The sequence below is a fragment of the Medicago sativa genome, chromosome 2 (assembly GCF_051527215.1).
Source record: "Medicago sativa cultivar Bolivia chromosome 2, Bolivia_mono, whole genome shotgun sequence".
Taxonomy (NCBI): domain Eukaryota; kingdom Viridiplantae; phylum Streptophyta; class Magnoliopsida; order Fabales; family Fabaceae; genus Medicago; species Medicago sativa.
Window position 1 is genome coordinate 57,377,160 of NC_140750.1, and position 13,589 is coordinate 57,390,748.

Consider the following 13,589-nt stretch of genomic DNA (forward strand, 5'->3'; position numbering starts at 1 on the left):
ATTTTCGAAGGATTGTTTAATAAATTGGATTTTGTGGGATTTTCTAGTGATATTTTAGCAAGAAAAAGTCTTTCATGAAAACATAAGATTTCTTAAGATTGTTCTTTTTTAAAAATTTTACTATCTCCCCCCCCCCCCCCCCCCTTCCCTTCTCTCTCCCCTCTCTTTTCTCCCTTCTCTCTCTCTCTCCATTCTTCCCCCTCTCTCTCTCCCTCTCTCTATCTCTCATAAAATAAAATAAAACATCAGAGTATGTATTGAAAACATTATGATAGAGAGTATGTTGTAAGTTGTAATAATTTATTTTCAATGAGTCCTTAAAATTCATAAAATCTTTTGAAATTTTATAAATACATAAAATCATTTCAAATCCTTTAAAATCTTATGATGTAAATCCATTGAAATCTAAATTGTAAATCTTGAAAGTCTTTTAAAATCATGAAAGTCATTAAAATCTTACAAAGTCTTTTAAAATCTTTGAGACTTTTTTAAGCAAAAATTGTCCTTTAAAATCATAATCCAATACGTTACTAGTGAGTTGGGGTAATTATTTAGATATGGTAATTATTTGGTGTTTTAACGGTTTAAGTGAGTAGTAACTTTTGTGAATTAGTTAGTAAGGATGTTATGAGAAATTAGGTTAAGCCATTCATTATTTCATTTCACAAAAACATAAGAGGTAGAGAGAGAAAGTAGATCACAAGAGGAAAAGAAGAGCAAGTTAGAGAGAGCTTAGGGTTTGAAGAGCTAGGAGGAGAATTCAAGCTTAGGCTAGTGGATTAATTCAAGACCTAGAGGTAAGGGGGTAGATCTTTTTCATAATTAAGCTATAATTTCATCTTTTCAATTATGGGTCATAAGTGATTATTGTGAATTATGACTTTTTGTGATTTTTGATGATGAATTTTGTGCTCTTAATTCATGTGAATTTATGGGTATGATAAACCTCATGAAATTGATATGTTATGTGCTTGAAATTCATAATTGTTGTTGTTGATAAGTTGTTTTGATGATTTTTGCTTATTTAAGTGTAAACCATGAATTGATGAGTGATCGTTGTTGAAACATGTTTAAATTCACTTCATAAATGTTTATACATGATTGTATGTTGATGGGGTTTAAATTGGTGTGGTTGTTTGTGAAGTTTGAATGAAAAATGAGAAAATGTGAGTATTGGTGAAAAATGAACATAATGATGATTTTGATGAGAATTGATGTTATGATTACATGTTTGTTGTTGTCTTGATTGCCTATTGATGTAATGTTAACTAATAAACAAGTTTGGGGAACGAATTTGGGTCAAAGGGGATAAAAAAAAGGATTTTGGGATGAAAAATGATGGGTTCCCGAGAGAGAAAACCAAAGAACATGGTTCCTATCCTAGTGTAACTCGTTGGGCGAGTTCTAGCTCGTTGTGGCGAGTTGCACAGTACAGAACCCCATGTTTTGGGTGTTCCGGGTACTCGAGGGTCGATTCGGACTTTCCGAAAATGATTATTTTGATGTGTTTAACTGTTGTTATGCTTTCTAAACCTTTGGAAACATAAAATGAATTGGATTGAACTTGGTTTTGTGAATCGAATCACAACTTTTTGAAAAATGCTCAAAACATGAATTTTTCCGAAACTCGTTTTTCTCAAAGGAAAAAGGGTAAGGTTAGGGTTGTTTACTGTAACTATGGTTTATAAGATTGTTTTGAATGGTATTCATGAGCTATAACTTGGTCTTGCTTTAGAAAATGGTTTTCTTTTGAAAAATGATAAAATGAGACGAACTTAGTGGAACTTTGGAATTAATCGGAATCTGCCTATGATGCGGATATGCATATGCTACTGTGATCATATGTGAGTAGTGTATATCCTTTGTTCAGGTGTTTGAACATGTATACCTTGTTTTGTCGAATTACTAAGAAAATGATGTAAGTTATGAAAATAGATGAACTTTGTTAAAATGTGGTTTTATAATCGAATGACTTGTATTTGACTTTGTATTCATGATAATATGATAGAATAAGAATGAATCAATGATGGTTGGGTGTTTAATATAATGAATGTCATGATGTGGATAGTTGTCCGTCTTTTATGTGAAAATGTGATTTCAAAACTTTGTTGTTTCTTCGATGTTGGCTGTTGTTGATGATGATTATGATGATGATGAATTATGTTCATGAATTCATACATTCAAAATGTTGACGTTATTGGTGATGAATGCATGTATGAAAAATGAAGATGAAAATGACGACGATTTGTTTGTCGAACGTATGCATTGTTGATTCATATGTTCATGCATTCATAATTGTTGAGTCAGATGTTTATATCCAAATTGACGACGACCGAATACTTTGTATTCATATTGGCGACGACCGAATACTACGTATTCATATTGACGACGATTAATGATACTGTTGTATCTAGAGGTGACGACCTTGGTGACGACTGGTACCACATGCATATAGACTTGTGTGTAGGCGCATAACATACATTTGATGATTGTTTAATGTGTCGTATTTGATTATATGCTTGGTGAACCTCGGTGATTTATGTGCATCGGTGAACTTGGTGAATTATTTGTTTGGTGAATTTGGTGAATATTTGAAGATGTGAAAGTATACTCGTATGATTATTATGCTTGTATGCTTGATGCTTATTGATGATGCTAGATTGTTGTGAATAATATAATGATGCGTAAATTAATCATTTGAATTTGGTTGTGCCATTTTAATTTCATTTGATTATACTTTAATTGTGGAATGTTATCTAACCCCCAGTGGTCGTTTGGTTGACCGCCTACCTTATTCATATAGATGGGTAGACGACGTGCATGATTAGTCGCTTTGGTTGGTGAGTATGTTGGAGGCTAGCTTTGGAGCTACCTCGTCTTTTTCTTTTGGAGTCTTAGTGTCGGGCTCTGATTTATGTGTCTGTCTGTCGTTATTTATACTTTATGACATTATGAGATTTGTTCACTCAGTTTTTGAGATTTTGAGATTTATTTGGTGATGTATTATGATTATGTGACATGGCTACTTTGGATATTTTCATTATCTGTTGATGAGATGTTATGATATTATTCTGCTGTGATGTTTGAGAAAAATTATTTATGCATGTTTAGACTTATAGAAGAAGCAGCATTTAAATCCTTTGTATGATTTGTATCATTTGCGTGATTTATCGCTTTAAGGGTTTAGGGTGTTACAATTATCGTCTGATAAAGACCACTTCAGGTTTGTGTATCAGTTATTGATGGCATCATATCAAAATTATTGTAATGACTTTCAAAATATTATCTGGAAAAAAAAAATGGTACCATTGAAGGTATCTACTTTTGCTTGCCGTCTATTCAGGAATCGCATTCAAACTAAAGATAATCTAGTTCGGCGTGGTATAATTCAACCGAACTTGAATGCTTGTGTTATTTAGTGCGTGGGCATGCTGAATCTATAAATCATTTGTTTTTTGGGTGTCATATTTCTGATCATGTTTTACATTTTTCTTCTTTGTGTGGCTATTCTAAGCATATAAGGTCTTCGAAGCATATTGTATGGTTAGCTATAGTTAGGTTTATTTGGCATGAAAGAAATGCACGATGTCTTCAACAAAATGATGAAATTATGGCGACGATGTTGGATCAAATTAAGGTGTTACCTTTTTGGTGGCTAAAGGCAAAAAAATCTTGCTTTTACTATTGATAATTCACTAGTGGTGGATTAATCCTATTTTGTACAAGCTATCAGGTGCTACCTTTTTTTGACGCTTTGCTTTCATGTTTTGTAATATTGTTAACTCCTAGTGTTCTCTTTGCACGTCTTGTGTCGAGGAAAACCAGTTAGTTGATATATATATATATATATATATATATATATATATATATATATATATATATATATATATATATATGAGTTTTGTTAGAAGCCACCCATGAAAGTGTCTTTTAGCAATTCACACCTCAAGGTGTGATTTCCACTTTTTAGTTATAAATTTGCTAAAAGACACCTTCATGAAAATTAGTTGGTGTCTTTTAGCAAATGCTCATAGAATAACTTGCTAAAAGACACCTTCATAAAAAGTGTTTTCTAGCAAAACCCTAAATATATATATATATATATATATATATATATATATATATATATATATATATATATATATATATATAGAGTTAGGATCCGTTGACACCAGGTGTCAACGGATTCGTTGACACCAAATCCTGATCGTCCACATCATTTGATCTAAAAGCCAGAAATTATTCATTAAACAGCCCATGTGATTATTGTGTCTATTCGCCCACATAATCTCCTTCTACATGTTGGGTTTCAGGTTGTCTCTCTCATTGTAGCTCTGTCACTGATTTTCACCCTTTCCCATTTGTTATGGGTCTCATTGATTATCGGTCTCCCTCTTTGTAGCTCCATCACTGATTTTCACCCTCTCCAATTAATATCAAGAAGAACGGTGAAAGCAATTGAGATGTTTAGATCTTCAGGATAGAGAATTATAAGCAATTCAACTTTATTCTATTGGGGATTTAGGAAAATACTAGATGTCAACGAATCTTGTATTTATTTTAATCAATTGGCAATTTAACGTAGGATAAATGGGATTGAAGCTTATCAATTCTCAAAACAGGAATGAATGAGAAGATTCGTAGATTCGTGCACGAGAGGCTTGGAGGTTTTAGCTTGTCATCACAGAATACAGATGAGAGGATATTTTTTCAGAATTATTATCCAAATCCATATTTTTCTGAACAACATACTATCAAATTTATGTTAACTTACATAGAACTTTTTCTGCAAAAATAAAAACACCATAGCCACTCCGTGAGTGAGTTCAGGAAAACGAATATGAAGAGGTGTGATTTATCAGCTAAGGAGTCCTCACCTGAACAACTAAAGTGAATAAATGTCTTCCGTTAAGATGGAAAAAAGGACGGATAGGATTTGGTGTCAACGAATCCGTTGACACCTGGTGTCAACGGATCCTGACTCATATATATATATATATATATATATATATATATATATATTTAGCTTGTTAAGAAAAAACAAAAATGTTATCTAATTTTATATTTGTTTTTACAATATGAATGAAGTGAGAGACATTTTAATGTGAACTTCTAAAGGTCTCAATGTGGAACCTTATAAGGTTTAGTACGTAAACAAATTTTATAATAAAAAAGATGGAACAAATATAATTTTTATTATAATGTATCAAACACACACATTCTAATATGACTTAGAAAAAGTTCGAAAGGTACCAAATGTATACCTTTGACTATTATTAATCTAAATATACTTTATGAAAATTTAGAATATCTCTTTTATTAAAACTTACAATATAATTGAATTTTTTTATTCATGTGTCAAAAATTTAAACGAAATATCATATGGAAAGGAAGGAGTAAAGTTATAACATGGCTGATAATTTTTTTCTTTCTTTGTAGAAAACGAACTCAATATCTTAAGATTTACGACGTACACCCTCCGGTCACTATTATAAGTAAAAATCTACTTTTTAGGTTCATTCAATAAATGATGTATGTGGTCCATTAAATAGACTACTGATAGACGTTTGGCAAGTGCACCAAATACTATCGAAGTAGTAAAAATATCGATCCCACGAGGACTGTTTTTAACTTCAATAATTCAATTTCGTTATATAATTAGGATGTATAAAATTTATTTTGTTTTGCCACTAGGCAATAGATTTGGTTTGATTTTAATTAAATCAAGAAACAGAAATAAAGTTGATTAAGAAAATATGGAGAGAGAGATGAGATCAGGTCTGTCGAATCCTCTATGTTTCCCCTAATTGGTTACTGCACCTATTATTACTAATGATTCTCTAGTTTCACGATAGTTAACAAATTAGCCCTAATCAATCCCTTGAGTTAGGACCCTCTTTTTAAACTACAGCCCCTAATTCCTTAGGTGGTCTAATAATCATCAAAGGTTTAAGCACGTTAACCTAATATCACTAACAAACGATTATCCATTCCTAGACTAACCATGTTTATTAGAACAATTCAATTAGGTCTAAGTCGAAAGCTATGGTCAGTAGTCATTCGTTCTCACAAAATCATGTTTATATTTGATCAGGATATAAAAAGCATTAAGAACAATTGAATTGAATGAAAACTAGAATATCATTAATAAGTAATAGAGTTTCACAGCAACATGTATCAATTAGGGTTACATAGATTCATCTCTGACCTAATCTCTGAGAGATTTAGCTACTCATAATCGAGTTTACAAATAGCATAATCAATGAAATAATTAAAACATACATGAATTGGTAAAAGGATGAAGAAATCGCCCTTCTAGCCGTCTCTGATGTCTCAAAATCGCACTTTGCTCTCCAAAATCGTAACCCTTGTTCTTCAGATTGAGTGCAGTATTTATAGAAGTCATGGGCCTGACCCATCAAAATCGCGCCGCGCCATGTATATAGGCGTGCCGCGATTTCCTCTTTACAGGAAGTGTGTAATTTTGCTTCAAAAATCGCAGCACGGCTTGAAATTGGCGTGGCGCGATTTCATTCGAACAGACTTCAAATTTTAAGCTTTTTGCACTCCAGAACAGTATAAATTGCATGAGAACTCTATCAAAATGTCACAATAAGTCCCTAATATTACGTAATGACAGGATGTCATCACAACCCCAAACTTAAACCATTCCTTGTCCTCAAGGAATTTGCATGCAACAGTGACAAACGACAGTAAAATAACAGTTATCTGACAAAACGATAGTACCCAAAAGTTCATTCTCCTTCTAGCTAAAGATGAGCTAGTTTGACTTGTTCGCATCCACCAGTTCACAACTCCACGCATCAATATGAAATAGGGTTCTACCAGTCGACATGCAGGTCTACATATTACCATACGCTTGAAAAGTTTCTAAACATCAATCAAAGTCAATATCATTACACACTTTTGAGGTCTTTAGGGTTATAACGAGGCTTAGGTGAAAGGTGGGATATATTTGGATAAGTAGGCTACACAAAATTTGAGTTAGGCATTCCTACGGAAGTTAAAGCACAAAATTCATTCCTTCATTCATTCACCTTGTGGAAATACAATCAATGCAAAGGTACTAGAGAACATTTTTAACATTTAGGGACTCTCGAGTTTGAAGTTACTCGGATTTTCAATGTTTTGTCCCTTTTTCGTCATTCAATTTCTCTTCTTTTTTTTTTGATACACCATTTTTGTGTATATTTTGCATGACAATTTCATAATTCTTTTCATTTTTGTTCTCTTATTCTCTAGTACCCCCACCCCAAACTTAGTTGGTTGCAAATTCCAAAAGCAACCCCAAACTTAATCTTTAGCAACATACTACAATACCTTAACTCAGAAAATACATTAAGGGACAAATCCTAAAAGTCTCTAGGCTTGTAATGTAGTTTGTCACCGAACAAAAAGTTCTAATCCTACCGGCTCACAATTGGTTAAGAAAGGATAAATTCAACAAATTAAAACAGGGTAGGCTTCAAAAAGGCTCACAGGACCAAGCACTTTTGCCTCAGTGTGTAATTGACAAAGACCAATCAATAATAGAGAAACAATGCAAGTTCTAGAAATGTAGTTGCATGGAAAACTAATCTAAATATAAGTAAATTGAAAAACAAGATTTGGCAATGAACCTTATGGCTGAGATTTCTGGGAGTATGTGACTACCTAGCAACGCCGTACACTTCGCCTTTGAATCAAGTCACCCCTCCTTTAGAACTTTTGGAATACCGTTTCATCAAACAACTGTTACTAAACTGGAATAGGTCACATGAAACAAAACAAATTCATTAATAATAAACAAGTGCAGGAGCAATTACAATAGGGAAATAAGTTCAATGGACTTCGACATTAAAAAGAAAATAAAGAAAATACATCAAAAGAAAAATGACTGAAAATAAAATACAAAGCAGAAAATGCTAATCCATCAGTAGATCAGCCCATGTTCACATCATCATCCGAGTGTCCAGCCCCCGGTGTCCTCAATCCTTCAAAGATGCCATCCCCTTGATCTTGCTCGGTGGTATTGAAATCATCAGTGATTTCCCTCCTCATGCGCAGCCCATACTCTTCTTGATGTGTAAAATATTGCTCCATGCGCTCACGGGAGCCTTCAAACCTCTCATAAGACCCACTAATCGGACCCATATGCAATTGAGCCTCCGCAGCAAACGCAGTTGAGAACCTAGGACGGTTCACCCATAGCTGGTCCGAAGTCTCATTCATCCAATTAGCTTGCACATGCATGAATTCCTCAAGCTTTGGGTGAAGAGGAGCATAACCCCCTTGGCTACTACTCCCTCCTTGCTCCATTTGTTGTTGCCTTGCTGCCTCCCTCTCTCTCTCCCCTTCATATAGCCCTCATATTTCTTCATAAATCCATCCATTACCGAGTCGGTGATTGGCTTCATATTGCTTGTGTTGAGATCACTATCATAAGCCGGCACCAACTCTTGCTCACACAACCAATTAATTAGACTCCCATGCCCCAATTGTGTGGTGTTTCCGGTTGCTAGATCATGAAGACTATTGGCCAAGAGGCGGCCAATATCTATAGGGTGCTCCTTGATGATGGCGTAGGCAGCAAGCACCCTCTTGAGAGGAATTTCAGAAGTGCAAGATGCACTCTCAAGAGTCTGGACCACATAAGACACCCATGCCTTGGGTACCGGCAGCATCTCCGCATAGGTAAGCATCCGGGACTTTTTCCAAGTCGACCCAGGCCTACACATGGTGGTGATGATCTCATCAAAGGTATCCTCCGTAATAGCAAATCTCTCCCTTCTCAATTTTTCAACCCAACACTCCTCTGGTGCTTGAACATTCAGCCATGCATTGAGAGCATCCGGGCTGAAATCAATGTATTTGCCTCGCACAAAAGATTGAAAGGGTGTATCGGACACCCTTGCATTTGCAAAGAATTCGACGATCACCGTTTTGTTGTTTGCTTCGTCGATCATCTCATTCAACCTCGTCCACCCCCTCCTTCGTAATTCAGACTCAAAGAAAGGATATTTCACAAGCTTTGTGAAATCAAACTTCCTCTCCCCTATGACTTCGAAACTCTTCATAGATTGATGGAACTCTTGGGCTTGGTCATTGATGAAATGGATGGCGTTTTCGGGTGGTTCGGATGCGGCACGAGGGCGTTTGGATTTGCTTGTGGATGGTTTGGGGTTGGTAGTTTTCTTTGAGCGGGTGTTTCTTTGGTTGGAGGCCATTTGTGGTTTAGGAAGATGGTGAAAGGAAAGTTTTGTGAAGTTTGGGAAGGTTTGGGATGATTGTGGTTTGATGGTGGTTTGGATTGGTGAATTTGTGATTGGAATGTGGTTTGATGATGGTTTGGAAGTGAATAAGGAGATGAAAATGAGGAGAATTCGTGACTAGAAGTTTAGGAAAGTTTTGGTAGATAAAGGTGTGAAGAATGGAATGAAAATGATGATGAACAGTGAAGGATTTATAGGTCTGTTTGGTCAAAATCGCGGCACGCCAAAATGCAAGGCGCGGCGCGATTTTGTGTTTAACGGGCAATAACGGGCAAATTTGTAACAGCTAGTAACGGCTATAAGTCCAACGACTATTTTTTTTTTTTCATATAACAGCCAAAATCGCGCCGCGGTAATGACCAGGCGTGCCGCGATTTTGGTACAACAGGGAGTCATGCTTGGCTTTTGGAAAATTGCGCTGCGGCCATATATAGGCGCGGCGCGATTTTGAACAAACAGGGAGTTTTCTTTGCTTCCTCAGGCCAAAAATTTTGTTTTCTTGAAAAATTGCCTGAGTTCCTTGAATTTTTGAAAAACTTTTGAGGAGAGAATCATGCAAGACATCAGTACCTTGCATGATTTTCTTGGCAAGAGGTATCCTTGAACAAATTTTTAAAACTTTCCTGCCTTGTATTAAAAGAAAAAAAAATATTTTTGTGTTTTTGTTTTCGAAAGCAATAAAATCATACCTGAAAAATAAATAGTGGGTTGCCTCCCACCCAGCGCTTCTTTACCGTCACTAGCTTGACTGATGACTATCCCTAAGGATCAGTTGATGTCACTCCCTCTTCATTGTTTGGGAGTCCTCCTTTACGGTACCGTTTCAACTTTTGTTCCTTACCCTTGAAAGTTCCTTGTGCACCAGACTTCCTTAGATCCAAAGCTTCATTAACAGGCTTGTTCCTTACCACCCCTTTGTCATAGTACCTCCTAACTCTTTCTATCGTGTCAGAGAGAATAGAAAGCATACACCATTGAAAAGTAGCCGGCTCATTACGCATTCCAAAGGGGATCTTCTTATAAGCAAACACACTACAAGGATTAGTGAAAGTAGTCTTAGGCATTTTGTTCCAACTTCCAAATCCCCCATACTTATTGTCAATGATGTCTTCTGATGATTGTTGTTGCATTTGATCTGTGCTTGCTTCAAGTTGCTTGACACACTTTGTCACCCCCACGTCTTCAACCACTTCCTTACTTTCAATAGGCTTAACAATTTCTCCTTCCATAGGTTGAATAGGTTGAGATTCAAGGGAGTTCTCTTCGACTGTTTCTTCAACAACGTCAATCCGGTAACACTTGTGGTTCTCATCTTGGTTCTTCATTGCCTTAAAGATATTGAAAACTACCTGCTCCTTATGGAACCTCAACATTAGCTCTCCACGTTCAACATCAATCAAAGCACGACCAGTTGCAAGGAAAGGTCTTCCTAGAATGAGGGGCATGTCTTCATCTTCAGCCATATCTAAAACCACAAAATCTGCTGGGAACACCAAGTCATTAACCTTGACTAGTACATCTTCAAGTATACCGAAAGGATAAGAGATTGACCGATCAGCTAAAGTAATGGTCATTCTTGTTGGTTTTGGTTCCCCACACTTAAGCTTCTTCATCATTGAAAGAGGCATCAGATTTATACTTGCTCCCAAGTCACATAAAGCTCTTCCAATGTCTACCGGTCCAATTGAACAAGGGATAGTAAATGCACCAGGATCCTTCAGCTTAGGTGGCAGCTTCTTTTGAAGAATAGCACTACAATTTTCAGAAAGTGCAATATTCTCATCATCCTTAGGCTTCCTTCGTTTAGTCAACAAGTCTTTCATGAACTTAGCATATAACGGCATTTGATCAAGAGCTTCGCCGAAAGGAATGTTCACCTGAAGTTGTGAGAAAAGTTGCATGAACTTCTTGAATTGACCTTCATCCTTTTCTTTCTTCTTTGAAAGGTGAGGGTATGGAAGCTTCACATATGATGGAATAACCTGTGGTTTGTCTCCATCTTTCAGAATTTGACTCTTCGACTTCCTCAAGATTGAATCTTCATCAATTAACTTCTCACTTTTTTCTTCCTCTATTTTTTTCTTCCTTTCGTTTTCAACTACTCCATGATCATTTTCTTTTTCAACTACACCCTCATCATTTTTTTCAACTACATCATTCTCCTCCATCTCAACTACTTCATCAACCTTCTTTGGAGCTTTTGGAACTAAAGGTGTCAAAACCTTTTTGCTCCTCAATTCAATAGCATTACAAGACTCATTCTTAGGGTTATCTTTAGTGTTACCTGAGAATCCGCCTTTGTTTTGTTCAGCCAATTGCCCCAGTTGAGTTTCAAGCATCTTCCTAGAAGCTTCATTGTTCTTTCTTTCAGCTTCTTGACTTTTCTTCATCTCTTCAAAGTTGCCTTGAGTCATCTTCATGAAGTTCATCATAGTTTCCTCAAGAGCTGATGGCTTCCTTTGTTGTTATTGAGGAGGAGTGAGCATCTGAGAGTTCAAAGCATTGTTATTTGAGTAGCTTAGATTTGGATGCTTATTAATGCCTGAATTGTAGTATTGATTCTGCCTTTGATAACCTCCCATGAAGTTAGCTTCTTCACTTGATCCTTCCGGAACACATTCACCGTTGGGATGTTCTTCACCACATAAGTCACATTTGATTGCAGCCACTTGTTGTTGCTTATGAGCCAAAGTGAAGCCTTGAAACTCCTTAGTTAGAGCTTCGATTTGTTTATTCACAGGTACTTGGTTAGCAAGGATAGCAGTTTGTTCACTCACCCCAAACACTCCTCTTTCTTTCTTTTTAGCTTGATCACGATACTCATTGCCAGCCATGTTTTCAATTAGAGCTTGAACTTCATGATCAGTTTTGCTCTTGAGACTACCTCCCGCGGAAGCATCTAAGAACATTCTAGTGTATGGAGTTACCCCCTCAGTGAAGATTTGGAGGTATTGTTTCTCGGTGAACTCATGATTAAGGCACCTCTTAAGAAGCAAATTGAATCGCTCCCAAGCATCATACAATGATTCAACTTCTCCTTGCTTGAAGTTAGAGATCTCCATCTTCTTTTCCCAATATTTAGACATAGGGAAATATTTCTCCAAGAACTTCAGCTCCAACTCTTCCCATGTTTGGACAGTCCCGTTTGGTATTGTCAGCAACCAATCTTTTGCTCTTCCCGTCAAGGTGAAAGGAAACAGCCTTAGCTTATTTTGTGCTTCAGTCACGGTGGCTGGTTGCACACAAAACTCGCAAGTTTTAGCAAAGCGGCTCAAGTGTTCATGAGGACTCATAGCTTCAGTCCCATCGAATTGCTTGTCCCTCAAACCGTTGAGGACAGTTGTCTTGATGTCGAAAGCTACGGGGTTAGCTGGTTGAAAAGTGTGGGTCAGTTGACCGCGATGAGTGGCTAACCCGTAGTCTCCTAGCTTAGGCCTTGGTGGTACAACTCCTTCTCCTTCCATAGTTGCAGATTTAGGAGAAGAGATTGTTTCAGATTCAGTTGAGAGTGGCTCCGGTATTTGTTCTCGAACACCCGGTGGAACGGACTGAGCTAACCTTTGCGATCGGACAGCTTTCCGAAGTGCTCTAGCAGTCCTTTCAATTTCCGGATCGTACTCTAAGTCGTCTGAGCTCTGTTTACCTCGCATAAACAGCAAAATACCTTAGTAGCACTGCACAACGCAAAGTAATCAAGTGAATATGAAAACAGAAAAATAAAAATTAAAAACAGAAAATTAAATTGCAAAAACCCTAAATTATAACGTAATTGCCTTGTTGAAATAATTCAACAGTCCCCGGCAACGGCGCCAAAAACTTGATAGACGTTTGGCAAGTGCACCAAATACTATCGAAGTAGTAAAAATATCGATCCCACGAGGACTGTTTTTAACTTCAATAATTCAATTTCGTTATATAATTAGGATGTATAAAATTTATTTTGTTTTGCCACTAGGCAGTAGATTTTGTTTGATTTTAATTAAATCAAGAAACAGAAATAAAGTTGATTAAGAAAATATGGAGAGAGAGATGAGATCAGGTCTGTCGAATCCTCTATGTTTCCCCTAATTGGTTACTGCACCTATTATTACTAATGATTCTCTAGTTTCACGATAGTTAACAAATTAGCCCTAATCAATCCCTTGAGTTAGGACCCTCTTTTTAAACTACAGCCCCTAATTCCTTAGGTGGTCTAATAATCATCAAAGGTTTAAGCACGTTAACCTAATATCACTAACAAACGATTATCCATTCCTAGACTAACTATGTTTATTAGAACAATTCAATTAGGTCTAAGTCGAAAGCTATGGTCAGTAG

General features: G+C 36.4%; 1 long non-coding RNA gene across 1 annotated transcript; it reads left to right on the forward strand.

The window, feature by feature from the left end:
* Positions 1 to 633: 633 nt before the first annotated feature.
* On the forward strand, positions 634 to 3,802 carry LOC146949232 (uncharacterized). The gene is made up of 2 exons (XR_015027180.1): positions 634 to 797; positions 2,804 to 3,802. It is a non-coding gene; the product is annotated as an uncharacterized LOC146949232 (long non-coding RNA).
* Positions 3,803 to 13,589: the final 9,787 nt, after the last annotated feature.